We start from the raw sequence: 27,724 nt of genomic DNA on the forward strand, positions 1-27,724 counted from the left end.
GACCTGCAGCTGGGGAGAATGCCTCTTGTCTGGTCGGGTCTCCTCCATTTGTGTTCCTCACGCGCTTCCCTAAACTGGGCATCTGGCAGGCTGAGCCGGGCAGACGTGTTCCAAGCACCACTGGCATTTGCGATGGCTGAGTCCTGTGCCTGCGGGAGGGGCGGCCCCCATCCTTCACACACTCCCTTTAGGAGGTGCCTGGCCATGGTCAGCTTCCCTGGGGACTCAGCCTCGGTGTCCAGCCTGATGAAGAAAGAAGGGACAGGCTCCTGGAGAGTCGGGGACTGCCAGGCCACTACCCCAGGCAGGCGGAGCGGTCCCTTGGCCTCCCTGTCCTCAGCCCGCGAGAATCCCGCTCTCCTGCTGCAGGGGCCTGAACGTTGGGAATCCCGAGATGGCCGCAAGAGGGCGCCCGATCCTCGCAGAAGGACAAGACTCTACTTTTCCCTAAAACCTGAAAGAAGCTTGCGGGGGGTGCTGCGTGGGGTAGAGGGTAACAACCGAGAAACACCCAATTTTGCCGCCTCTCAGGGTGTCCGGAGCAATTATGGAAATAAAAACTGCTCCTATTGTTGGAAAAAATTAAAGGAGAAAAGACCTCAGGTTAACCGCTTTGTTCAATGATGTATTATTCATTGTGGCAATGTGCACGAAGAGAGCGTCTGCTGTGTGCTAGGCTGGAGGGGTTCTATGACCTAGGGCGGACTGGGCTGTTCCTGCTTCTACAGGAGGGAAGAGAACGAAGTGGGCAAAAGAGCTGAGCCCAGAGTCACACAGACTCACGCCTGCATCCGCTTCTCTCCAAAGCAGCTTTTCCCTTTCCGCTCATCCTGCCCAGGTGGGAGAGGGCGGGCCCGGGACTCACAGGCTTCTTAGCCTCTGGCGCAGCATGGCGTCATGTGGCTAGGTGCCAGAAGCTGACGGAAGGAGGGGTACGTGGGAGGCTTAGTGCAATGGGGGCACGAATTCCTGAGGCTCCTCTCTCCTCCCCATCCTGCCCATCCCTAGGGCCCAGCTTCCGGCTTCCTCTGCGGCTCCTCCCTTCCTGAGCCCCTTCTCATTTGCTTAGTGCACTGGAATCGGCATGCCTTGGGTTCGAATCCCATCTTTTGCCCTCATTCGCCGAGTGGCCTTGGAAAACTATGGCATTCATTTGGGCTGGGTGTTCTGCCTCTGAAATCCGTGGTCACGATGACTGCACCTGTGTAGGACGATCCTATAGATCAGATGAGAAAATCCATGCCAGGAAGGCTGTCTGTGGGATGACCGGCCCATGGCAAGCACCTACTCAACACGGGCTGTTAATATAGTCCTTGTCATCATTGTCTTCTCGGCCTTGCCAGGTTGGACACTGAGCTCCTCCGGACACAGGTCTCGGGGAATGAACTGTTCACTGTGAAGTCCAAAGAGAGTTTCATTTGGTTTTGTTGGGGGAGGCATTTCCCAGGCTCTTCCTCGTGGAGTCTGAAAACAGAGACAGAGGCCTTCATTCCCCAGAGATACCTTTCCGGACTGGCCCCTTGGTGCTTCTGTTGCCCATGCCCTTCAGGCAGGTTCTGAAGGCAGGAGCCATTCCCGGGTCCATCCCATCAGCCCGGGAGCCTGGCTCTCTGCTGTATCCCTGCCAGGCTGTAACAGCGAGAGCACAGAGAAGGTGCTCTGTCTGCTCTGTCAAATGGATGAATGATTGCCCATTTCATGGCCAAGAACATTCTGCTGCTCTATCCAGGCTCCTTTCCCCATCCCATTCTGCCCATCCCTAGGGCCCAGCCTCAGGCTTCCCCTGAGACTCCTCCCCTCCCCTTCCCTTTCTCATTCAATCATTCTTTCCTTTTCCCATTCACTCAATGCATGCACGTGCTTCTGCATGTGAGGCTCACCACAAGCCCTAGAGGAACAAGGATGAATGCATCATTATCCTATCTGCCAGAGGATCGCCATGGTGCAGGCCCACAGGTACCCAGGGGGTATAACTCAGCATGGGTGTTGCCCTTAGGCAAATCACCAATGACATATGTTCAGGCTTGACACTGGGGAAAGGGTCATGTGTCCAGTCTGAAATCTGGAGGAAATAGTTAGGTGCCCGTGACATAGTTGGGGGCTTCCCAGCCAAAGGAGTAGCATGTGATGATCACTGGAAAGGTTGGCCCAGCCGGGGAGCTGAAGGGTCTGTCCTGGAGCAAATGCAGAGGGTGTGGAGGCAGTGACGAGGGACAGGCCTGGAGAGAGACTGCGGCCACGTCACGGAGGCCTTGTCAACTCAGCAGAGATGAGGCGGCTTCATCCAAGTGACTCTGGGGCTTCAGGGGTGCAGAGCAGGAAGAACTGGGGGAGAAGGAGAAGGGGAAGTGGGGCAGGGGTGGAGGCCCCAGGTGCTGAGAGGGCACAGCCTCACTGGAGGGAGGTGGCTCTTTCTCAGTGACCAGAGGTGAGGAGGAGGCGGGCAGTCTGCAGTGACATGGGGATATGTCTAACTAGTGTTTATAGCACCTGCGCTATCTCAGGAAGCACTAGGTATAAATAGATACTCAGCAGACATTTGTTCAGTGACGAACAAACAGCCTCAACTTGGGTGGTTGCAATTCCAAAATGCATTCTTCCGACCCTGGGAGGCTGCCAAGATCCTTGCTTGGCAAGATCTCTGAGAATGTCCTTCTAGTCCTGGTACAGCTGGAAGGATTTCTGGGAGGGTCTGTGGCCATTGGACTTGAGGCATCAAGACAGGCCCATCATCTACCCAGGAGTTCTTTTCTCAGTAGGACTTTATGGAGTGTGGTCACCGCCCTGGGACCCCACCCACTCAGCCAACGCTATGCCACTCACTGGGGCCGTCCAGGCCTTCACTTGGGTCGCCTGATTCCCAGCTCGACGTTTCTTTTTCCTTGCTGTAATATTTTATTCAAAACAAGATAGATTACTTGGCCAGAGAAACTGAACCCAGACAGAAAGAAAATAGCTTCCCCTTTTATTCTGCAATTCAGAACTTCTTACAAATGATCTGCCAGTCGGGGTGCCCCCTCCCCCGGAGGAGTCTGTGTGTGCAGAGAGGCCATGATTGTGCTGATGATATAGAGACTTAAGTGACCACCCCAGGGCTGCCGTTGCTCAGGTGTGTTTCTGGCATTCCCAAGTTGGTACCCTTACGTGCAATATTTTACATCAGAATGCATGTATTTGAAATAGCGAATTGGTGAACATGTAAACCGGATGCTAAGAGGGCTTCGAGAGCTAGCCTGGGCACCCAATTAGATAAGGGGCATTATTTCTACAGCAAAGCATACTTCAGGGTCCATACAGCAAACCAGGTCAAATCTGAAAGACACGGTCTGCAAATCTCTGTCTTCTTTGTAGTGATGTTTTAATCCCATTCCTCTCCAATCCTAGCTCAAGAATCTGTTAGTAAGAGCATGCGGGAGGATGATGAGAAGCCTGGTTTAAAAAACAAACACATCAAATTCTCTGCTACCACTTATGAGTTCTGTGACTTTAGTCCTTCGCTTGGAATCTTCCAGAATCATACCCTGAGATAAGGATTTAGGCACAGGCAGTTCTTTGGGAGGAGGGGGAGAAGATCTGAGGAAGTACAAGGAAGGAGTAGGGGAGCAGATGTAGGCGTGTATTGAAGCAGGTGATCCCTGTGGGAGATGGAGTCTTATTCCTGCTGGGACCCTCCAAAGAACTATGTGGACAACCTCAAGAAAGCTGGGGTGTTTATAAGCCAGCCCCTATCCTGTCTTGGTTGAGTATCTTCCTGGGGCATTCACCCTCTGGCCCTTTAATCCAATGAGAGCCCATGACTGGAGAACACCCTTGGCCAGAAACCCCCGTATGCTTTGGCATATGTGGAAACAGCCTGCAGGAGATGGCCCAGGGGAATGGGTGAGGACCCCAGTGCCCCTGTGACATGAGAATCGAGCCTCTCTGAGCCTCCATTTCCTCTTCTGCACTGTCAGCCGTTCCAGCCTGCCTAGGACCCTTCCAGGGTGATCTGTGTGATCTGTGTGACCTATGAGACATGAAATAGTGACAGATCTGAGCGGAAGCCCAGCACAGTGCCTGGCCCTTCAGGGGCACGCGTGACATCACTGTTGTTTCATCACTTTCCTGCTTGGTCTTCCTCTGCCTACACTCCAGTGTGAATTTTTTCAGTTCATCTTCAAATCTCTGCTCTCCTCTCCCTGGGGGAAATCTTCCTTGCTCCACGCTGGGGTCCTGAACCCACTGAAAACATTCTCTCTGTGTCTGAGAAGCTGACTCAGATTTTCCTTTCGTAGACGGGTCTCCCCCCCTGTGCCTGCCACGGGACTGGCACATCCATCACCCACACAGCACCATGGCCCTGGCCACCCAGGCAAGTCTTAAATAAAAGCAATAGTAAAACAGAGTCAAGCCAACCAGCCACAGCCACCCTTTACTCCTCCTGTGGCTGAAGCCTGCAGTGCCCCTAAGCCTGCCATCTCGTCATCTCTTCCTGCCTCTGGGGCACACATCCCAACCTAACTCTCACACGTGTGTCCACTACCCCAACCCGTGCACAAACGCACGTCCCGATGTCAGGTTCCCCATGTTTATGGCTAAAATATTACTGGTGACCGACACACAGCCTTTTTCTCCTACGTCGTCATTTTATGTTAATCGAATGCTAGTGTTAATCTAATAGAGTTTAGATTTATGTTGGGTGCTGTAGCGAGTCATATTTTAATCAATACACATTCCAACATTTAGATGGACAGATGAGAAAAGCAGCTTCATCTCCGCACTTGGGTTCCATCAGCTGTCAATAATTCCCCATTTGAATCCTTCAGACGGTCAGATTTATGGGTTTGAGAATATTGCATTCATCACAGAAATTAACTTTTGGTGGAAATGATGTGAAAGCTCACATCACATCACCAAGAGGCAGATATTGTGTTTCAGAGCTGAGGCACTCAGAAATATTATCTGAGAGGAGCAGGTTGGCGGGGTGGCAGCAGGAGGTGGGATAGGGGCCCGGGTGGAGAAGGCTTTTAGGGCACAGCGCTCCTTAAGGCACATAGGCATCACTCTGTGTCCTGTAAGCAGAGCTAGGGCTGGCTCTGGGCATCCTGTGCCATGCACCCTGTGCCCAGGCTGCCCGGGGATGGACAGGGAGTGGTTGCATAGAGTCAGGTGAAAGAGGATGCTGTTCCTGCCAGGTAAAAGACTGAAAGACTCTTCTCTTCTGGGCCTTCTCAGGAAGCAGAGCCAGAGTTAAGAAATCAGGGCATCCAGGTTTACTTGAGATGTGACTGATGGAGTATTGGGAAGGGAAGAAAACCAATGGAGTGTATGCCCTCAATCCAGGTGGGCAGTTGGAGTTTTAGGGAGCTCTGGGACCTGAAGAGCACTCCTTGGAGTGACCCCACCTGAGAGGTGAGGAAGCTGCCTTTGTCTGGTAAATCACTGCCCGTGGTGGGTGGAGGCCAGCTTGAGCTCTAAATATGAACTCGGAGGCACTTTCAGCTTGTCCTGCTTGCCTCTGTAGCTGGGATGTCAATAAAAGCCTCCAGTGTAGTGTGTTCTTGGTAGGTATTCAAGGTAGGCAGCTTTTTTGCATTTAGAGATGGGAGTCAAGTAGACAAGGCAGGACATGCTCAGAGATGGTCCCTCCATCTCTGAGATCCATCTCAAGGAGAATGACACCCTGCTGCTTGAACAGGTCACGTGGGCATCGGGCTGGCCTCCACTGCCTACCTGCCCGCCTTGTCAAAATCCCTTCCTCCTGAGAAACTCCTGCAGCTGAAGGTGGCTGAAACGCTCTGTTTCCACAACTCCCAAGAGACACAGATAACAGCGCAGTGCTCCACGAGGCTCAGTTTCTCTCTCTGGCCTTATGTTGTGTGGCTTTCTTTCCTGTAGCTATCTATAGGACAGTGCCTATTGATCTTGGAATCCATTTGCCGCACCTCTAAGGAACTGGATATGCCATTTAGACTTTGGGGTCCATTAGACACTTCCACAGAGATTTGTATCAGAAGTAGCAACCACTCGTCTCTGTTTCTGCCGTGTAAATAGGCGAATGGATTTGCCCTTGAGTTTGCTGATGCAAGCATTCAAAGTGCAATGAGCCCAGAGCTTCTACCTGATGGACCCCTTGAAGGTGTCTGTGGCTCCGCAGCCAGTGAGCGGAGACAGGTGAGAAAGGACGCTGTTCCTGACAGGTGAAATACTGAAAGACTCTTCTCCTGTGGACCTCGGCTGGTCCTACTCTCAGGGCAACTTTTCGGGAAGCAGAACCAGAGTTTAGAAATCAGGTCGTTCAGGTTTATTTGAGATGTAACCGATGGCTTATCACGAAAGGAAGGAAACCAAGAAAGTGTGGATTGGAGAAGGAGCTGGGAAGGCTCACAGCTGCATGCCTTGAAATCTCATCTTGAGATGTCTGTTTCTGCTTTATTTCCAGAGGCAAAGGTAATGAGTGCCCCCACTCTGATTTCTCTGTCTCCTGGCACCCAGAAAAAAGAGGAGACATTTCTTGACTTTCTGGTCTAGCTAGCTATTCTTTCTTCAGAGGAGACAAAAAGAGGGCTGTAGAGATGACAGCCCTCTGAGCTTCTCTCCTTGAAATGGGTGATCAAGAGTGAGGTCTCACGGAAATGCACTCTTGCTTTATTATTTTTTATTTTTGACACAGGGTCTCACTCTGTCGCCTAGGCTGGAGTGCAGTTGTGTGATCATAGCTCACTGCAGCCTCGACCTCCTAGGCTCAAGTGATCCTCCCACTTCAGCCTCCTACATGGCAGGGACTACAGGCATGAGCCACTACATCAGGCTAATTTTTTGATTTTCTTAAATAGAGATGGGGGTCTCTCTATGTTGCCCAGGCTGGTCTTGAACTCCCGGGGTCAAGCGCTCCTCCCTTCTCCCAAAGTGTTGGGATTACAGGTGTGAGCCACAAGTGCCGGGCCAGAAATGCACTTTTGTTTTTAAACTTCAAACACTTTGGGAAATTCATTGACTCTTCATGTCTTTGCATGCAGTTTATTCTGGGTGCTCATGGGAAATGATTTACTTGCCTCTACTGTGAGCAAGATGAACATGAACCTTTGTGCATAAAATCTGAACTGTGCCCATTGAGACTCTATGGCAATCTGTGAATGTGTAAAGAAGATGGCTTTCACTCTGTGAGCCCCTTCTCCACATTGTGGGACAGGAAGTCACATGCCCCCATCATAGGTCCGCCTTGTGATCACAGCATTATTTGAGAACATATCTGTATTTGCAAAAATCCGTTATAACTCCCTTGTTGTTGGAGATTCAGTTAATAAGTGAAGGTAGCACAAAATATGATTTCAAATCAGTTTAATAAAATTATTCATGTAGATTTTAAATCATTTTTACAGTTGATTTAACATTTGTAACTGGTTTATAGATTATGATATAGGATGGTGTTTGCATCTTTGCAATTTTATTCCAATTTAGAAACAGTACAAATATTAATTTTTGCTTCAATAATGGAGCCTTTGAGAATTAAACTTGTCTTTTCACCACACACATTTTATGAAAATGATTTTAATATGATTTTAAATATATCTTTTGAGGAACTTCTTGCAGGGAAGCCCTTTGAACAAGGACTTAAATGGGAGTATCTTCTCAAAAGTTTCTTTTGAGACAAGGGTGGACATTTTATGTATTTTTTATGGAAATGGAGTCTTGCTATGTTGCTCAGCCTGGTCTCAAACTCCTGGCCTCAAGTGATCCTCCCACCTCGGCTTCCCAAAGTGCTGGGATAATAATTGTGAGCCAACACACCCAGCCAAATACTGAGTTTTTAAGATATTTTGCTTGTGAAAGAAATGGCGTGATGCCTTTTCTACAATTGAAGAAAGTTCTGAAGTTTCTAGATGTGGATTCTTAACACTTATAAGCCCAAATTAATGTAAACCTTGGCTCATACCTGCTGGGCTGCCGCGATCTCCCTGGAGCCAGGCCAGCTGGATCTGTGCTGAAACCAGACACCTCGCTGGTTCTTGGGAGAGGTTTTGGCTTCACGATCCCAGCCTCTGATGATTTTCTTGGTTACCTCAGGATTACCTGCTTCTCGGTTTCTTATTGGTGCTACAGTTAAGATCTCAACAGCCAGGTGACCACGTGCAGGCATTGGAGTTGGCCCTGTCAATTTGGCCTCTGAAAGGTGCCCTCCTGGCTTTTGATGCGTCTGCAGAGGGCAGCACAGTGACAAGGACAGGGCCCTGGTCACTCAGCTCCCTGGCCACCCTTGGCCATCCACCTGGGGCTGTGGCCAAGGCACCTTCCAGCTCAGCACAGTGGGCCTTGGCGAGGACATTCACTGCTCTCCGTGCAGGATCCTAGCTGTCAGGCCCAGAGCAAAATGTCCCCTGGGGACACAGGAAAAGCTGGCGGCAGGCTGACCTCTTGGGTCCTGTCTGGCTCTGACCCCTGCATGCTGCAGATACAGACAACTGCACTGTTTTTGTGAATTACACATAATTGTAGAGACTGGGATAACCAATGACTTTGATCTTTTGCGATTTGTGTCTTTCCTGGCATCAAGAAACCACTTTAAAAGCCTCCTAAGACCCTGAGCTCATAAAGCCCAAGTGAGGGGTGCTGCACATGGCCTGCCCCCTCTGATTTGGGGGGACTTGGTGAGCCCTGAGCAGGAGTCTCTGCCCAGGAAAGGAAGGGCTGTTAGAGAGGGGATGGAGTGGACGGGAGGCACCCTGATGGGCACAAGTGGCCCCCAGCTATCACCCTGAGTCACCGAACTTTCTTCCTTGGGAGCAGAAGAGGCAGGGTTTAGAGACTTCTCCTGGCCACGGTTGAGAATGTCAAAAGCTTGAGTGCTCAGAGACAGTTTATATTTAAAAAGCAAACTATTTCAAGAGGATTTGAGATGAGAAATTAGACTGCAAAGGGTCCATGAAAAAGCAGCATCAAGAAACAATCAACAACTTGCAAGAGAAGCAAGGGGGCGCTGTCTTCAGGGACTGGAGAAGCCTCTGTGGTACTACAGCTTGCTTCTTCAAAAGGCTGGGCCGGGTTATGGCTGCTGGCTGGGAGACGCTCAGGATGTGGGATGGGCTCGGGGCGCTGTGTGCAGGGGGATTGCTCAGGGTCCTTGGCAGGGGTCGGAGAGGCTCACGGCCTTTCTGGTCTCCCTTCTGAGCCTGGATATCAGTGAGAGGCCCCAGGAGCCGAGTGCAGAGCTGATCCGGCCCAGCCTGTGACTCTGGCCACAGGCAGAGACCTGCACAAGGTCTGGCTTCCCTCCCTCCCCATCGCCCACTGTCCTTCTTTACCGTCTCCTCTCAGGAAGCAGCTACCTGTCCCAGCTCCGTTCTCCCTTCTGCTCACAGCATCTTGACAGACACAGTGGGAACCCAAGACAAGAGGAGGCATGATATTGCTCTTGAAACTGCAGATCCCAGGCAGATCCTGGCACTGGACTCCTAGAACCAGGCAGGGAGCCTTGAGAGAAATCAGACTATGCCCAGAGCTTCCTTTAGAATTCCTGGGAGCTTCTTGGTACCCACCCCCAAGCACCCCCACACACCTGTACCCTTACAGTTTGGGCTTAACTTTTGCTTTTTGCCCTCTGGAAATAGATCAGTTAAATCTTCATTCAAAAATAAAGAGATTAAGGAGGCTGAGGCAGAAGGGTCGCTTGAGGTCAGGAGGTTGAGACTGCCTTGAGCCAAGATAGTGCACTCCAGCCTGGGTGGCAGAGTGAGACTCCATCCTAAAAAGAAAGAAATAAAATAAAATAAAATAAAAGGGTAGCACGTTGTTACATAGATGACAAGTCCCCAGTGAATAGCTGCAGGATGCCTGCAGCCCCCTTCAACACCGAGCCAGCCGAGGCATGAGCAGCTTCTCTCAGTGGCAAGGGGTGATTTTTCTTCTGTGCAGAAGACAGGGGTGAATGGGCTGCCTAGCCTTAAATCCTGAGGCTACACAGTTGCATGGAGTTTGGTTCAATACAGGCTCAGGACTTCCCATATCCAGGCACCAGCCCGATTGTTTATTTTTGAAAGTTAATCCATCCGTGTGGTGGATTATCAATAGCTGCTTTGCCTTAACCACCGCTTCACAGCTACCTGGGATCAGAGAGCAATTTTGGAGCCTGCAGCTAGATGATGGAGGCAAGGCCCTGGGCCGGGAAGGAAGGGAAAGGAGACGCAGCAGTTGAGTCTTTCTTGGCTGCAGCAGAAACAAGGTGGCTGGGGATGGTGCTCAAGAAACCCTAGGGTGTGAGGCTCTAGCTGCTGGTGCCAGGAGCAAAGCCCATGGGGATGCCCGCCAGGGCCTGGGGGGTGCAGGGCTCTGTGCAGCTGTCCCCTCCCCTCCACGAACTACCCCCTCCCCAGGACTTCCTGGGAACATCCCCTCTCTGCATCGAGGAAGCAGGGCCCTTGGTGTGGGGCAGCAGGGAAGAGCCAGATCTTACTGTGGCTGCAGGACGACTCGGCAGGAAGGTCAAAGGCAGGTGCGTGTCGGCTCCCAGCAGTCTGCAGACTTGCTTAGCTGGGTCCTCCAGAGCCTCTGAGGGCCTGGAATTGGTAGTTAACATTTAAAACTGGAGGGATTTCACATAAAAACCTGTTTCTGGCTTCTCTGGAAAATTGAGAGAAATTGCAATTCTCAGCCTGTTTTTCGGGGAGACGGGGGTCAGCTCTGGGCATCCAGCCCACCTGGCCCACATCGGGAACTGGAGTTACTTGCTAGATGCACAGGTGAGCGAGTTTCCTGCCACCTGGTCATCCATGCTGTCTTTACCCAGGGCCCCTGTCTCCACTGTACCCTCTGGGAAAAACCCAGGCCAGGGGAGGGAGGGAGGGGTAAGGGACACTGGACAAGGTTGGGGTGCGTGCTGTGCCCAAAGAGGGGTCAGGCTGAGTGGGAAAAAGACTCCTGGGTCTGGAGGCCGGAGATGACAATCCTGCCTCCTCTCTGTCACACCAGGGACAAGAAATGAGGAGGCAGGGGCCCAATGCACAGACCCTGCTGTTCCTCAACTGGTCTGTTCTGCAACTGTCATTTATGATTATTATGGAACATCTGCCTGCCAGGTGTACCCTGCACCCCGCCCCTTTCTATTCCCCAACTTTCACAACATCCCCTTTCTGACTTTCCAAACCCCAGGGGCAACCACACTTGATCTGGGGTGAATAGCTCTGTATCCTCCATGGATATGGAAAGTCTGTTTTAAGGAATGAGACCCGTGGAGCGGGCAGGAGGGTCACTGCTTAGTTTGCTCTAAGGCACAGGAACCCACGAGGGTCCTGACTCCTGGGGCTTTCTGCAGACCTGTGCGCCAGGCCTGTGCAAGGTGCTGAGGAGGTGTGTTAAGTTTGAGTCAACAGGCAGCTGTGAGCTCCTGCTGGAGCCAGTGTGGGAGATGTTGTGTGCTGAGGGGCATCACAGAGGGCTTCCTGGAGGAGGAAGCCTGTGAGCTGGCGGGGAGTGGGGTGGGAAATAGGGGCGTGCCCAGCAGAAAGTGCAGCTTAAGAGCTCTCTGTATGAAGCGCAGGAAGTCCTTCCTTGGTGTCCCTGGCCTGCTTTAGCTGGGGCACCAGCCAGGAAGCTGGATGAAGTCCTAAGGGCCCCTCCTCCTAGCACTTAGGGCAGCTCTCTGCCCAGCAGATACTGGTGGCGTTGATCCTTTCTCTCCTATTGTCATAATTTGGATTCTAGGAAGCCAGGCTGCAGACTGGTTTACTAGGTGGGAGGCTGGTGCCGAGCAGCCTCATTTGATGGGTCCTAATTACTTAGGAGTAGAAGTGGCTCCAGTCCTCCAGGTCCAGTTCCACCCTCTGGTCTCTGGGTAGCCCCCCTTCCCCAATGACATCTCCGCCACGCTGGAGAGAACAGCCCCTCCGGAATCCGCAATGGTGTCAGCCCAGCCAACGTGGGCTCCAACAGACGTTAATTGTGTCCCCGGAGGAGGCTTCCCTGAAGTTGGGGTCACTCCACTGTGTCTTCCGTAAGCGATTTGTGCATAATCGACAGTGCAAATGGGAAGGAAAAAAGGGAGGGCAGTCCCAGCCTAGCAGGGTAGGGGAACAAGAGAAAGAGGCCTGTATTGCCTTTATGGCCCAGGAAAGAGAAAAACGAGGGAGGGGCTTGCGGACCACCAGGGGCCAAAAACCTGCATCTTCAAATCTCCAAACCAAGGAGCTCGCTGGGTTCTGACCCAGCCAGGCAAGGGGATGAAATCTTAATGGTATCTCTCGAACCCCACAAGTTTTGGGTTTGCATGCAGCCTGTCCTCAGTAACCTCCAAGATGAAGCTGCTGCATGCTGAGGACTCGAGGCGAGGATGTGTTTCCCCAAGAAAGGAGGAATCTATAAGAGACATGATGAGATGTACCGTTCGAATTGGTTTCTCTCCCAGAATATACATTTGCGCTGGTCGCGCGTGCACACAGCATACAGTGTAATTCACACACACGCACACAAATGCACGACCAGCCGCATCGAGATTCTTGGTAGAGGACCAGCTCTCGGATCAAGCTGGCAGAAGGAGGCAATTCAGATACGACACCCCTTTCTTTGGAAGGGTGCCTTCCCCACCTCCATCCCCAGGGAAAATCTGCCAAATGGGCATAATATTAAGTAATGTTGGCAGGGGGCAACTTACGGTCCCTCCTGACGCTGCTTCCTGGATCTGCAGAGATGGTGTCGTTGCTTTCCTGCCCTCCCTCTCTGCCTCCCCTCAGCCCCGGGGGGAAAATGAGGGATGAAGAATGGGGTGGTGGCACCCTCTCTCCCCCAACACCCTCCATCCAGGCAGCACCTCTGGCCCCGGAGATGCCCTCTTCCCGGGAGTAGAAAGAATCACCCGTCTCTTTTTGGCACCAGCACCCTCCTGAATGCCATGAGAAGCTGGTGACCTTCACTCTGGTCTCCATGACGACAAGATGGTATATGTTTAATTAGTTCAGGCTTATTTTAGGACCAATTTTCTTTTATTTTAGGGCAATGCGAGCTATGATAACTGTAAGCATGTTTACGAGGCGCGCGAGGCTTAGCTGAAATGTGCCAACAATTCTAGTCAAACAGATGGTGACCCCTGATTCAACTTGCCCTCTCATTCAATTATTCAGCTGTATTTAATTTTCCTCCGAGTGACTCACGCGCCCTGCCTCCGGCTGCCCTCTAGGTGGCGCAAAAGACCACCTTTATGGCTGCGAGGCAGGGTTGAAAGCCGGGTCTCGGGGATTTTTCTCAGCCTGGCCTTGGCTGGAGAAGAGGATAATGAATTTCTGCATTTGAACAATAGTTGCTGCCTAATATCAAATGATGTGAAAGGGTGGAAAAGAATTGGGTCAAATTGTATGTGATTTGACCATGAGCTCTAAGTAATCTCCTTTCTAATAAAGGAATTTGAAAGACCTTCCAGGCTTAATATCCTCCCAAATAATTTGTTTGGACTTCAAGGAGTGTTACGGTGTTAGAGCTGTTTCTATGATTGCGGATATGTTCTGTTTGCATTTGGAAAACCTCTTCTGTTTAATTTTTAGTAGCTGCCAGCCCACCTCATCTGGGACTAGGAGGATAACCTGAGCGGAATTTTTTTTTTTTCTCTTTTTCCTTCTGATGGTTTCTGCCTGCCTTCTACGCTGTCAAGGCTTAGCTGTATTTGAAAACTGGATGTCCCTGTAAAGAGGAATGAAATTTCTCACTAAATATCTCTTCAAAGACATGAGCTTTCTAATGCAGGAACTGAAGAAGCATGTGGCCACACCCATAATAACAACACATTGGATTTCTCAGAACCTTTGGGACAGGAAACAGCCTGCTCAGCTATCACCCACTCCACTTCATCCCATTCCGTAACACCTTAGACAGGAGGGGCTGTACCTTAGACATGCTCAACTCACATTTCTTGTCCATCAACATAGCTAGGTTAATCAGAGCAACATGGAATCATACCTTTATTCATCACTCAGCTTAAGAATTCATGCCTTTAGCATTGCTTTCTTTGATACATTAAGACAAGCTTATAACAGATCACTTGTATATTTTTCCCCAAGAATATCTCTCTTTAGAAATATTCTTGGAAAATTATCTATCTTTCCTGTCCTGCATTTGGTCAAACCACAAGTAAAAGAACCAAGATCAACAATGACTCACATGTACACACACACACACACACACACATTTGAGATGGGGTCTCACTCTGTCACCCAGGCTGGAATGCAATGGTACGATCTCGGCTTACTGCAACCCCTGCCTCCTGGGCTCGAGCGATCCTCCCACCTCAGCCTCCTGAGTAACTGGGACGACAGATGCATGCCACAATGCCTGGCTAATTTTTTTGTGTTTTTGGTAGAGATGGGGTTTCACTATGTTGCCCAGCCTGGCCTCCAACTCCTGAGCTCAAGAGATCCGCCTGCCTTGGCCTCCCAAAGTGCAGGGATTACAGGTTTGAGCCACTGTGCCTTGGCCTCATAAAAATCTTAATGCATAAACTGCTTCCAAAGACAACACGTCAAATTTCCATGGATTCACAGTCCAGGTTTTGGTAAGGAAGTTCACTTTACCTGAAAACTCTTAGTTCTCATTTTTGCTTAAGGGAAAATCATGGCAATAGAAAGGTTAAAACCATGTGCACCGATTTGATTCCTGGAACTCCATTTTTACAGGCTTGGCTTTGGTTTGCTTTCCTGCTTTATCTTCTCCAGCGATGGCTTGGTTCGGTCGTTCTGTGTTAGAAGTTCTGCATGTAAACCAGGGAATCTTCGGTTCAGGCAAGGGAAGGGGCTGTTGCTTCACAGCATGACTTTATAGGGGCTAATTGACACAGGGGGCGGGACATGGGCAGCGGCCGGGACCTGATCCCGGGCTGAACAGCCAAGGGCCCTTACCAAGCCTCAGAGGGCAGATGCAGTTGCACCCTATTTATGTCTGGGACGCTCAAACTTAGCCTCCTGGGGCCACTTATGTTTTCAGTGCATCTTCCAGGGGGTTACGTGGGAAGGGGTTGTCTCAATTACAGCTACTCAGGCCACACAAGTGAATTGTACTTAATACCTCTGCCTTCTGATTAGCCTACCAGATTGGACTCAACAGCTTCCTTAGATATCGGAGCCCCCTTATCCTTTTGGATAACTTTGTGTTGGTGGGGGGAGGGGTCTTTATCAAATCATTTGGAAGAATTGGGTAAAACACCAAAGGGGTTTGGGTGTGTCCCATCTGAGCCCCTGGGGTCTCTGGATTTTCTGCTCTGAGGGTGGGACTGCACCCGTCTCCCACGCTTCATCTTCCACAGGGATGCAATGACAGTGAGTAGGGGGCTTTAGAATAAGTCCTTGAGACTCAAACAAGTCCCATCTGAGCTGATGGAGAGACTCTTTCTGGACATCTGTGGGCTCTTACAGAGGGAGTGTTTTTATTTGTGGGTGTGGTGTGTGTGTGTGCGTAGACACATTCGTAGAAACAAGCCTTCCTGATGCTTTGCAGGGAAACCAAACTCTGGGATCCCCATCCAGCTCGGCTCCTTGCAAACAGGGCCCAGGGAACCCAGGGAGGTAGAGACGGAAGAGACGGATTGGGAGGAAAAGTCAGGGCAGCTTCACCAGGGAATACACTCGGTAGCCAAGTCACGATTAAAAAAAAATAAATACCATAAAAATCATGGCTTCTCTGGACCTCTGGCTTCAATATGGGATTTGTACATATTACATAATCTGTCACTATAGTATTGTATATTAAAGAAATGGCCCCGTGCAGAGGCAACCAGGGGGATGGTGGCACCATCCCAGCCGCCGCCGCCGTCCTCCCCTCCATCATGGGCTGGGACGCTGTCAGCCCCGCCACCTGCCCCACGGTCCTGCCACGTTGCTGAGATCCCAAGTTACTCTGCCTCCTGGAACATCATTTGTTTTTCTTTGTTCGGAAGACAGGCTACATGAGCATTTGCGTGAGGCCATCTGTATCTCTGCAAAGAAATAATGGAACAAGGTAGAAAATGTCTGGGTGGGGAAGACCCCAGTCTGTGACAACAGCTGAAGATGGGGCGGGGGCCAGAGAAACTTTCTCCAGGGTGTGACGTCTGAGTCCCTGTGCCCAGGAAGGGGCCTCACAACTTCTTTGCCCCTTCCCTCTCTCACGTTCGCAGCTTCTGCATGTACTCCCCACAGCTCCTTTCCCTCCTTGCAGTCCTCATTTGCAGAGTTCTGTGAAGATCATTTTGGGAGTGTGAGCTGTCTCTAGCCAGCTCATTCTGCAGTAGCGGCGAGCACCCCCCAACTCCCAGGAATCAACCCCCAACACACACACACTTTTTTGTTTCTTTTGCAAAGGGCCAACTCTGTTTTTTTCCTGAAGGTGGCAGTGAAAGAAAAAAAATGACTCCCTTAGCAGAGTTAGGAATTTTATTACAAACCAGATGGAGCCACGGGCATCCCCGTTGTGTGTCCCCCACCCTGTGAGTGTGTATGTATGTGTGCACACCCAGGGGCACTGACAATGGAAGCCGTGGCCCCCCCAAGTGGGGCTCACATGGGGCACGGTGGCCTCTCCTGGCACCGTGGCACCGTGGCACAGTGGCCCAGTGCCAAGTGGCTGCCGTGCTCAGCCATCCTGCTCCTCGTCCTCCCTCTTAGTCCCTTACCAAGATAATTGAGGATATAATGGCGGGGAAGGAGCCCGGCGGCTCCCGCGGGCTGTCAGGTATCTGCGCGCGTCTTCATGTCATCCGTCAGCATTGAGCTCCTCTGTCATCTCTCCTCAGCCTTCAGCGTCGCACACTCTCATCGCCTTCATTATCTCGGCTCAGGCCAGCCCTCCCCCCACTCCCCCCATCCAGTAAATGCATCTTTGTGCAACTCTCAGTCTCCGATTATGAATCGATGATCATGTGGTATAAGAGAGATAGATGGCTTTTAGTTCCATCCTGTCTCCCCTAATTGTAAAATATTAGTTACATTACACTGTGTCTTTTGATTAATGGAACTTATTTGGAGTAGCCTATCCGATCCCTCCCCCTTCTAAAGTCCTCCACTGACTTTTGAGAATTGAGTGATTTCACTTAAAGCAGACAAATAGGCCCTTCAGCGAGGAGATAGCAAGGCTGTGATACTGTGGGCAAGACAGGCTGTACAGACAGAGTTGTGTAATCCAAAGAAAGGCTTCAGCCAGGCCGGGCAGATGCGGGGCTGCAAATGCATGCCTGGGCCGGGGAACTTCCTTCCCTTCTTTATTTCATCCTCTTTTTGGCAAATCTAGCCCATCTTGCTGACTTGCAAAACAGGATGTGAAACAAAATTTAATTAAAATTAAATAAATTGCAGATTTGCTACATTCCCACATGTGGCTCATGAGAAACCAGTCAAATCTGAACTTTGATGAATTCGAGCTCTCGTTCTACCGGGCTCCCTTCTTAGTGTACAGGATGGGGCATCAAAGGGGCGTTTTGCTGCCCATGTCCGACACAGGGAGAGATGTTTATCTTTGAAGCTGAATTTATTTTACTTGGCACTATTTACTTAAATATGGTCCGTTGATAAAGTAAGTCCTTCCCATACAAAAGGGAAGTCAGTGGCTAAATCTCTTATTATAAATAATCACTATCAGTGTAAACTCAAGGTGACGTTCACTTTCAACCTATGAGCTCAATTAAAAAAGGTCTATTTACTGTCGATGTGTATAATATCTATATGTCAGGGAAACAGGGAGACTTCATAAACAAATCAAATTTTCAGCAAAGAAAGGCGTTGCAGCTTAGGAATTTCAGCATGCATTTTGAGGGAGCACTTTCAGGCCTCCTGCTGTATAAAATACACAGAAATTTATGTCTATTTTATAGAATATGCTTAGTATTTCATTCTGACCTTTGGATTATTTTTTAAAAAAACTTTTATTTGCATGATTCTTGAACACACTGACTATTATGTATTTTCTGGGGACATGTTATTTCACTTAATGCACTGGGCAAAAGATTGATTTTATTATGTGTAGGGAAGCTGGAAATGTTTTACTTTATTTTTTAAAAAAGAGTATAACAATGTGTTTATGGCTGCTAAAAAAAAAAAAAAAAAAAAAAAGGCAGGCAGCAAAACAAACCAAGCCTGAGTTTCAAATTCATTCTGAGGATTAGACATCCAGAAAACACGGAGATTAGAGATTGGAGGGCTGAGCCCCACCGGTTCAGTCCACCTCCCATCTCCTTCCCAGGGCTGTGCAGGGGGCCTTGCAAGAGTCTGGAGAATCAACATCCACATTTGTTCTGAATTAATAACTCAGGTGCCCGGATCTCTTCTTCCCAGCACCTGAGCCTCGATTTTGGAATTTCTGTATTTCGTTTTCATGTGTGTTTTGAGTCCTTGCTTTGAGGAGAGTGTGTGCCTGAGGACTCTTTGTTCTGAGTGTCAAGGGACTTTTGTAAATGTCAGCTGAGTTTGGGCTGCTGTGTCTAATAAGCCTCCTTAGGGCTTAAGATGCACTTTCTCCAAATTTTCATCAGCAGCATCACTCACTTAGTTATCTACATCCATCGTATTTTGAGAGTCTTTTATAGAATATTCTTAATACAGCGTGTGAATGCATATTGACAATTGTTGGCACTTTTATATATTCCGCGATACACATTTATCTGTTATGGATCCATAATACCAAATGTGTAGTAAAAAGCTATATCAAAAGGCAGTTATCCCACATGCATAAAACACTCTCACATGGTTGCTTTAATTTTCTTACTACAGCTTTTGAAACCCCCACTTTATACTGATGGACTCCAATATTTCATTTAAGTGTGTGCCTGAGAGGAGGTGAGTTGCTTCTAAGGCGAGTGGGTAGCTCTGGCTCTTGGTGGGAGAAGCTCTGTGTTGGGGCTAAGCTCAGAGCATGGGAGGCTATACCTCGCCCTGGCTGGCCCTCCTGGCAGCTCTCTGGGCTGGAGATGTTTCACCCCCTGGGGACTGGCTGCAGAGAGCCTTCAGGGACATGGCCTCCCCTGAATAACAGCAGCCAATATTTATGGCCACAGCCTTAGACAATATCGGCCTGCTCTGCTCCACACTCTGTGCTGAGCTCTTGATGTGTGTCATCCCCTTAGACCTGGCCATCCATTCGGAGAGAGGCACTAGCCTAAGCCCCTTTCACAGATGAGAAAACTGAGGCTTTGGAAGGAAAGAGAGGCTTGTTCAAGGCTATGCAGCTGTTAAGAGCTGAAGGTAGAGAGCTGTCTGCCTCCAAAGCTGAGAACAAAATGTTCTCCTTCCTCCTTGAACCTGTCTGCCTGCATCTGGAATTATTTGGAGCTTTACCCTAACTTAGCACTGGATATTATCCTGTTGTTTTGAAGATTCAATGAGACATTGATTTGTGTACAATACCTGATCACAGTAAGAGCTCAAATGCCAAAAACATGTCCGTCTGTGAGGGCAGAGGGGATGTGATAGGAGCATATCCTGTCCAAACAGGAACATTTTCTTTCGGGGAAACGCTCATTGCTGCTTTCGTTTTTCAGTTTTCTAAATCACTTTGGGAGGAGAGAGAGTTTAGAAAACTCAGTTATTTGGGTAAGATTTCTGATAGGTTGTGGCTATTCCTGGGACAATGTGATTGTCAGGAAATATTATCAAAATGAGGAGATTCCCTCTCAAAGGTAGATGGCCCTGGCCTTGGGAAGGGACACGAATGCACTTATCATGTTTGGAGTGACCAGCAGGGACCAAGACCATCCGGGGACAAGTGCCTTCCTGAGACAGCGTTCCCATGTGTCCCGTGGAACAGTGAGGGCAAAAGCTCCTAGTGAATTATAAAGCCTGCTGCATGTGTGAGAGAAGACAATGGTAGTATTAATGGTGAAAATAAATAGAAGAAAAAAAAAAACAGGTACACATGCTTGTTCCTGAAGGCTGCAAGAAACAGAATTAGATTTTGTTGCTAGATACCAGAAAGTGAAAATTTCAGTGTGGCTTTTCATTTGGCATCATGGATTTTAACAAAATAAAATAAACATCTGGTTGTTTGAATGCCAGTGAGGCACCCTCTTTCCCACCACCCTGCCCCCTGATTCAGCCAAACTCTGTGTGTAAACACTGTCTTAATTGACTTCAGGTTAGGGAAGTCTGGAAAACAAGCTTAAATTCATAAAACTGGAATGGACATCCTTGAGGCCTCTGCAATCATCCAACAGTAGGTATTTATTTATCAACCACTTACTGGGCACATGGCTTTGTTAGGTATCAGTGGGGGAATAAATGCCAGTAATATTGGGCCACCATCCTAGAGGAGACCATGTTTGGGGTGAAAAGACTCTTCTAGCAAAACAAAGGTCCAGTGAAGAACTAGGTCCTGTTGTAGAGAAAGGGGAGAAACGGGGCCTCCTGAGGATGGGAGGGGACGAGAGAGAGGAAGTGACTTGAAAGGGATTTGAATCCGGATAATTATGCTGGCGATGAGTTTGGTAAGGAAGCCTCATTTAGTTCACATTCAGGTCGAGTTTCTCTCTCTCTCTCTCTGTATAAAGATGTGTCTATTTTGAGACTCACGAAAGCAATGATTCTGTTTGCAAAGTAGATATTTGTTGGTTGTTTATTAATCATCACGAACAGCTTTCCACTGGATTCACTGGCACTAAATGGCTGCCCTTCAAAACTTAAAGGATATTGGGGTTCTCTGGTGGTTCAGAGAGGAGGGGTTTGGAGCCAGACCACCTGGTTTCACACCCAGCTGCCCCGTTTCCTGCGTCACCCGGGCATATGACTCACTGTATTTGCAACTCAGTTTTCCCATCTGTAAAATGGAAGGATGGTAGTAACTGAGACTTACCTTATAGTTTGTGGAAGGACTGAATGGCACATAATCAACTGTCCCAGTCTTAAAACAAAAGTCAGGAGGATCTGAAAAAACCTCTCCTCCCCCGCAAACAAAATGATTTTTGTTTTCCTTTCGGCAATGCTTGGTTCTTTTTGCTCTTTCATTTTAGCAAATCATTGTAGAAGGAATTTTGCAGCCTGACTAAAGATACGGGCTAACTATTATGAGTAGTTTATGGCCTGGTGGTCAGTGAGGCTGCTGCTTACTGTCTGAGCTAGGAAAGGCAGAAGAACGTGTTTCTAGAGGAGTTAAGGGCTGGAGGTGGGGAGGGAGATTTGTTTGTACGGACCAGAGGCCTCCCAACAAAATCTCCAAGATCTTGCAAAAGCAAACCAGCCCGCTGACCAGCTGGCTGAGCCGGCAGCGTTGAGCAGGATCTTTCTGTAGTAACCGTGAGGTCTGCTCAGGAGACCACCTCTGCTGGCCCCCACCCACATGCACGTGATAAAAGGAAGCCGACTTTGCATCAGGGCGGTCGTCTCCAGAGATCTTCGGCCAGGGGACAAGCCCGCCCCCGCTCGGATCCCAGGCCAAATGGAATAGGAAGATCCGGATAATAAAAATCGACTTGTCACCGAGACATTCCTCAACTGTTAACAATCAAATTGGGGCTGAGGGCGAGGGGGTGGGAATACCAAAAGGACATCAAAGGGGGTCTCATGCCCAGACTCCGCTCCGTTTCAAGGCTCCGTAATTTGGAAAGGTTGTATGCTAAATAATTTGCGAGGCTCCCAACATGCAGGTTATTGTTTGTGGACAGATGGTGCATTGCGTTTTATCGCTTTTCCTTCTGTGGGCCCTCATATGTGGGACTGATGTGCATTCTGAAGTCTTTGTCTCCTTGCTAAAATCTCTAATCTAAAACAGGCAATCAAGCACAGAGGCAGGGCTTCAGAAGGCATAATCAGAGTTTTAAAAGCAAAGAAAAAAAAATGGGGAGGGGGGCAACCAGACATCCAACTGCAGTTACGAGGCAGATGTGTTTGCAGAGAACGCGAGAGGTTATTAGAGTATTAAAAGTGGACAAATGAAAGGGATTCGGAAGCATAGAGGGAGAGAAAGGGCCACCCTGTGGCAGTGGTGGGCACCCGGGCGGTGATGCCTAGCATCACCCCTGCCTGCAGCCTCTGCCAGGGCCTCCACCTCCCCTCCAGAGACCGGGGGTCTTTGTCTCTGCAGGCGGTCATGGCCGGGCCTGGGAGGCCCCCTCTCCGATCCCAGGCTGCCCTTAAGAGTTAAATCATGTGGATATACAGGAAGGAAATGAAATAGACGAACTTGCTCCTCTTTTCTTCCTACGGATTTTTCTTTTTGATTCTGAAGATAGAATTACTGTTTGTAAGCATCTGAAAGTCATTAGAAACCCTGCAGTCTGTCAGGTGCCGACGCAAGAAACTGCTGAAACCAAACGGGTGCCTGCACCGAGGGCTGGGAATTCATCATGTGCTGATGAGCAGTTATAATAATATATGAGCAAATCACAAGCATTCTGCAAATTAATCAAATTTTTTTCCCCTTCTCCCTTGTCTCTGGGAGAGTGGCTTTGCAGGCAGACGTAGGTGAAGCAGTTTTACTCACAGATGGTCGCTCTGGCATCAGATGGAATTTATATAACAGTAATTCTGATTCTTTGCCAAAGAGGCAGTGAACACACCAGGGAGATTGTAGAAGGCAAGTCATGTGGTTTTGCTGAGGTTGTTGTGGGAAGTTTAAGGGGGGAAATCTCAAATTTTCCTCTTTGCCTTTACTGTTTTTGCCTGAAGGGCCAGAAACGGAACGCCGTTCTGCCATGGGCGAAATCCGTCACGTCTTTTCTCACTACTTGTGCTGAAAGAGTGCTTCGCAGCTGTTGCAACTGCTGGCGGTGACAGAGCCCCAAGACTCCGGCTCCTGGCTGGCTCCTTACAAGATTTAAAGGGGAGAGGGTTCAGAAGGTGGCCACGCTGCACGCTAGGAAGAGGCAGAGCTGCCTCCTCACACGCCCACAGCGCTTACTTACCCTCCTGCTCCCTGTGGCATTGCTAAACCTATAAGGGCTTTTCTTTTGAAGTGTTTTATTAAATGAAGAGTCTAACAACCCTCACTTTAATTACACACGGGCTCCGTTTATAATTCCTCTGGATTTATTCAAGTAGTTGAAAACGATGGTGTCTGGTGATTAAACTGATCATCTTAGTTTAGCAGCTCCAAAACCTGGGAGAGTGTGTGTGTGTGTGTGTGTGTGTGTGTGTGTGTGTGTGTATATGTGTGCAGCGGGGAGGTGGTAGTAGTGTGTGTTTGCACATGGTCGCTTGTCCCTATGCCTCTCCGTGCTTCGGACACCCCCCACTCATTTTAAACTTCTCTCTCCCTTGAGAAACCTCATCTCGCATGGGACAAAGGGATACATGAGTTGACCCACTTGGGTCCACACTGGGTCACACCACAAGGTGCCCTTATCCCTGCTGAAGGAAGGATGATACCAAGATGGCGTGTAGACTGCATTATGCAATACAGCCCTGACGCTGTGAGATTTTTTTCTCCCCTCCCCCGATGTAAAGCCCTGCCCATTTGTTTTGGTTTACGTGACTACAGAGAAATAAGTGGATTAGACGGAAACTTTCGCATGCTTCATTGCAGCTGGGTGCGGACATCTGTCATTCCTCAGCCATATTCTGGATTATGCCAGCAAAAGGATATGCAAAGTCTGACACGTTTGATTTTAGAGAGAGCCTTTTATAGTGGGGGGAGAGAAGAGAAGAAAGGAGGCTCATTTCCTTTGTGACTTCATAAAAAAAAAGACACCTCTCTTCTGTGCTTTATTTTATTTATTTATTTCTGCCACGTGACGACATTAGTGGCACTCCAGGATGAGAGCTGAGCATTGAAAAGTTTATGCTTCCATCTTTCCTTTTTACTTTGTAATTTTCTATTGTTCACAGTACCAATTTGTTGAATTGGGCATGATAAAAAGTAGTTATTTTAAATATATCCAGTGTGCCCATCTATATGGATATAGACTGTGGGTATGGATTGCGGGTGTCTGATTCCTTTATGGGAAGAGAGATGTGCGATTCTTTCTCACACATAAACTCACATTAATACAATACAACCTCACTGAATTTTGATGGAACGTGACTGCTTCTGCGACACTGTTTTTGGTGAGCTGCTCTGCAACCCATATGGCCCCCCCAACCCGCTGTAGGAAATGCACTAATGTTTTTATGAAAGATGTGTGCAGATAGTGAATTATCCACAGATAACCTTGGATGCCAGCTTTCAGTGGATTGGATATCGATACACTTAAGGTGCTTCATGCTGGTGGTTTCATAGGTCGGCCCCTCCCCTTGTGGCTTTCCTGGTGCCATACAGTGCACAGCACACCCTTGGCACAAGCCAAGTTCCAATATTGGCCCCCCTCCCACATTTAAATTGTACAATAAAACAGAAACTACAATTAAGGGCTGATGTGTTCATTTTAAGCGACACAATGGAAAACAGGAAGCAATTGAACCAGCAGAGACCACCCACTTGTTTATTTCACTGGGTGTGTACAAGAATGCAGCTCATCTGCTGGGTGAAAAAACACACAAAGCCTCACCCAGTCTCCCTGCCCCAACCTCAAAGAAAGTGCGATACTGGCTGTTTAGTTGAGAGTGGTACAAAGTGGAGATTGGAAAGTCCAGGGCCCACAGGCGCCTGGCTGGTGATGCCTGGGAAGTAAATGGGTGCCAGGCAGCGGGAATAAGTGGGACCCAGCTCCCCAGTGGCTGCCTCTAGGAAGATCTTGCCAGACCTCCTGACTTTGCAAGAGAAACTGGAAATCCATGTTTTAATGTGAAATATTTTTTTAAATGTAACATTGGCAATGAATTCCTTTTTTTTTTTTTTTTTAAAGAAATAGTGTTGGGGGGAAAATATGTGGGCCTGCAGCTTGTAACCACTAGGAGGGCGAATGCATTTATGTCTACAGCAGTGATGGAATCTATGGTGCAGGCACTTGGCCCCCATGGGGGAGGCCTCTGGGCTTTTGGAGCTCACAGTCAGGGTGGGCCGTGCCATCCCAGTCCCCCATAGAAAGTGGTAAGGTGGAGGGAAAGAGTGGGGAGGGTAGGGCGTGGTTCTTGGAGATGTGATTGGGATTCTGAGCTTCAATGCAGGAAAGAGGAAAGTGCAGAGCTACCCAGTGTGTCAAGGTGCATCTGAGAAGCCGTTCAATACCCTCCACCAATGTGGAGAATGGGAGGAAGAGCGTAGTATTAATAGCTGAGATTGGGGTTACTAAAGGGACCCCCTGGAACACAGAGCACTCAGATTTTCCTGCTGAGGAAAACAGCAAGGCATGGTGGGGCATTCCAGGTGTGAGGCACAGACCAGGTAGGGACAGTGTGCAGGGGAGGGCGCTCCAGGGTCACCTGTTAGGAGGTGTGGCCTGCACGGAGGAAGGAAGCCAAGTGCCAGGCTCTGAGCAAGGTGTGCATAGCAAGGTGGGCACTCCTGTGGGCTGAACCCCCGGAAAGAGGTCCTTCAGTAAACAACCTCTGGTTCCTTATCCAGTCCCTACTGTGTGCAGTGGCCGCCAGAGGGCAGCAGTTTCCAGCCTCCTAGAGGAAGGAATAGCCCCACCAAGCCCACATCACAGGAAGCCATTAGCGGCAGTGCCTGACAGAACATAATTAAGTGCCTAATTGTGTGGTGCCACAGATAAGTGGAGCTCTGCAGCCTGGGTCCTGAGAACGGCTTCCAGGAGGAGTTGGGGCTTTGGCGGGTCTCAATGGAAGAAGATGTAGGGGCTGGAGATGGGTGAATTTCTGGTAGGAATGACAGTGTATAGTAGGTAAGAAGGGATTGCATTTTGGAAAGCCAGGTTAAGGAGGTGAGATACCGCAGTGAGAAATAGGGAGCCATGGATGGCTATAGAGGAGGGGTGGACACATGTATAGCCAGGATTTGGGGACTTGACTTGGTATGGATGGTGTGGCTTTCTTCTGTCTAGAGAGGTCTCACTGTTGGTCTGAGGTGGACTGTTGACCCAGTGGACTTGATGGTACCCAGAAGAGGGTTTACAGGGACAGGGCTGGCTGTCACCAGCTCTGCTAAATTCCATGCAACCTTACAGCCCATCTTATTGTCAACAGGGATTTCAGATAACTGTGTTTAGCCCAATGTTCCTAAGGAGGGAAGAGAGGGATATTAAATGTGTGAATCATAGGTGCTGCGTCTGCTAATTTTAGACTCCTTATTTTTGCCATCTCTGAGTATCACCCTAATAATTTCACTTAATATTTAAAAATTAATTGGTTAAAAACTTAAAAATACACAACTCTAGCTTTGTTTTAGCAATAATATCCAACTCTGATTCACTAGTTTTTGGGATTTTTGCTAAAGCTGTTAACCTGAAAAGTGGTCAGCTTGGTTCCATTTAAAATCACCTTGGGAGGTGGTTTAATAAGCACCTCTCCTCCAGCCCCCCCAGTGTTGGAGAGAGAAGGGAATTCTGGAGGAGTGAGGTGGGCCGCCAGCCCCTCTGCTCCTGGCTCCCCGCCTCCGGCACTTCCAGGCCAGCGCCTTCTCTTTGGTTTCTCCCGGCATTTCTTTAAAGACTAAATGCACTCACCCAGAGACAAACTCTGGGTATCATTAGAGTATTATTATATTACACGTCGAAAAATCTTCAAAAACGGAATGTAAGTTCATCGACCCTTTGAAGGTTATTTAATGATAAACATAAATGCTTTCATAAAATCCGGGCAATGATTTAAGGTCCCCGATCAATAGTTGCTGTTGAGTGCACACCAGCAGGGCAGGCCGGCTTGCCCGACCACCCAGGCAGGCTGGTGTCTCCACTCATCAGAGGAGCCTGGGTAAGGAAATAAACAGGATATAAGGCAAAATCTGTAGGGCATGCACAATGGCGGGGGGATGAAGTTGCTGAGGAAGGGAGCCACCTAGAGGCCAGGCCCCAGGAAGGGTAGCCCTGAGGCCAACACCTGGTGGCGCTGAGCTGGGAGGCATGGGAGACTCTGCACCCCCAGCTAAAGGCTCCTCTCTGCTGATGCCCTGCTGAAATCTGGCATCATCTAAGCTCTTATCCTAACTGAACTTGGGCCTCAAGCTGCAGGGAGACAGCAAGACACAGTGCAGGTTGAGCTCCAGCTGCAGGACCAGGTTCTGCCTTTCTCTGGCTTTGTGGCTCTGGACAGATGCTGTGCTAGTCCGTTCTCACACTGCTACAAAGATATGATCTGAGACAGGGTAATTTATAAACAGAAGAGGTCTAATTGACTCATAGTTCTGCATGGCTGAGGAGGCCTCAGGAAACTTACAATCATGGCGTAAGGTAAAGGGGAAGCCAGGCATGGCGGCAGGTGAGAAAGAGAGCAAGTGGGAACTGCCAAACATTTTTAAAACCATCGACTCTCATGAGAACTCCCTCTGTATCAAGAGAACAGCATGGGGGAAATGGTTCCCATGATCCAATCACCTCCTACCAGGTCCCTGCCTCAACACCTGGGGAATCACAATTCAAGTTGAGATTTGGATGGGGACACAGAGCCAAACCATATCATCCGACAAATGGAAGCCCCAACCCCTGACTTCAGCATTGGCAGAGGAATCAAAATGCACAGCTCCCATTTGAAGTTCAAGGTTACCATGCAATGGGCACGTAATAGATGGAGTATTTTAATACTTACAGCCTATTCTAGCAAACACTCATTTAAATTTATGTGCTGCACTTTGTGCTAAGCATCAGGTCTCATCTCATTGAATCCTCACAGCAATCCTATCAGGGAGCTATTATTATTATTGCACCCATTTTACAGATGAGAAAACTGAGACTTAGAAAGGTTAACTAGCTGGCTCAAGAGCACACACAACCGATAAGAGGCAGATACGTTTGAGCCTTGGTGTCTGGCTTGAGAATCTACAGTCT

General features: G+C 49.0%; 1 protein-coding gene and 1 long non-coding RNA gene across 15 annotated transcripts in view; one reads left to right on the top strand and one right to left on the bottom strand.

The window, feature by feature from the left end:
* ZNF536 (zinc finger protein 536) overlaps nucleotides 1-27,724 on the top strand; it is a 487,963-nt gene that overhangs the window by 444,563 nt on the left and 15,676 nt on the right. The gene's annotated exons all lie outside the window — the stretch shown is intronic.
* On the bottom strand, nucleotides 9,479-12,669 carry LOC134732146 (uncharacterized). The gene is made up of 3 exons (XR_010115030.1): nucleotides 12,623-12,669; nucleotides 10,430-10,532; nucleotides 9,479-9,721 (listed from the first exon to the last, which is right to left on the bottom strand). It is a non-coding gene; the product is annotated as an uncharacterized lncRNA (long non-coding RNA).

This window comes from Symphalangus syndactylus, chromosome 13 (assembly GCF_028878055.3).
Source record: "Symphalangus syndactylus isolate Jambi chromosome 13, NHGRI_mSymSyn1-v2.1_pri, whole genome shotgun sequence".
Lineage (NCBI taxonomy): Eukaryota > Metazoa > Chordata > Mammalia > Primates > Hylobatidae > Symphalangus > Symphalangus syndactylus.